This window comes from Echinops telfairi, unplaced genomic scaffold (genome assembly GCF_000313985.2).
Source record: "Echinops telfairi isolate 266 unplaced genomic scaffold, ASM31398v2 ScPeMD7_12;HRSCAF=54, whole genome shotgun sequence".
Lineage (NCBI taxonomy): Eukaryota > Metazoa > Chordata > Mammalia > Afrosoricida > Tenrecidae > Echinops > Echinops telfairi.
In genome coordinates, this window is record NW_022103909.1 from 9173050 (window position 1) to 9174202 (window position 1153).

At 45.0% G+C, this 1153-nt stretch overlaps 1 pseudogene; it reads left to right on the forward strand.

Moving 5' to 3' along the window:
* The first annotated feature begins 636 nt into the window (after nt 1-636).
* LOC101657239 overlaps nt 637-1153 on the forward strand; it is a 17159-nt pseudogene continuing 16642 nt past the window's right edge.

The window sequence follows — 1153 nt, forward strand, 5'->3', positions numbered from 1 at the left end:
CATTTCAGAGGTGTGATGGGGATAAAAAAACATGACTAGAGTTCATTTGAGAGTATCAGAGGAGAGGTGCTTAGAGAGAGCATGTAGTTTGACTACAGTGGAAATCAGAGAAGGGCAGTGGGATGGGAATGCTCATAGGAGTGCTCAGTTCAAAGACTCGGAAGAATGGAAGTCTGTTGATGCAACTGTGTCCTTGAGCAGGTAGAAGGAATGAGATCTAGTGGGTAAAGGGAGGGATGGACTTTACATGGAGCACAGACAGTTGGCCTATTATAAGTGTGGGTTACAGGTTGAACTGCTAACCACCAGCCTCTCTTCAGGAAGAAAAAGGAGGCTTTCTACTCCTCTAAAGATTTACAGTCTCAAACATTGACATGGGCAGTTCTACTCTATCCGATACGGTCAATATGAGCTGCAATCCACTTGACGGCAGGGAGAAGCATGGGAAGGCATCATCTATTGGTACAGATAATGCTACGGGGATAGATGTGTTAAGGAGTGTTAGGAATTTTTTTTTTTACCAAACTTTCTAAAATTCTTTGAGATGTGGCAAGGAAACCAGCAAGACAGAAGGTAAGAAGGAAATACTAGAGATATAAGTTAAAAATTTAGTGGGAAATCTTTCTTGAGCGTGCAATGCATGGAGAAAGTTTCATTCCCTGTAACAGTGAGAACAATAGACCACAGATCGATGTGGCTGCTTTACAGTTTGCAGAGCCCAAAGCCAGCATGCAGGCTAGAACTTCTCTGGAAGATCCTTTCTGGTCTCTCCACTCTGTAGCCCCAGGTATTCCTGGACTTGATACTGCAGCATAACTCCTTGGTCACATATATTTCTTCCCTGCCTGTCTCTCAAGTGTTTTATGAGGTTCGAGGGGATCAGGTATCGGGCATCAAAGACCCAGAACAAAAAAAAAAATCATACTGGGGACTTCCAGGAAGATGGTGACGGAGTGACATATACCAGAGGGACTCTGGACAATTCAGCCCAGGAGAGTTGCTTAGAGGGAAATGCAATGCTGATGGAATGCAGGAGTAGCATCATAAAGATAACTAGGCACAGATCCACAGGGTTTTGAGGGGTTGGGAGCTTTTGGCTTACCACAGTGGAAGCCAGCTGGGGCTTGACCTTGCTCCCACCACTGTCTCTGCC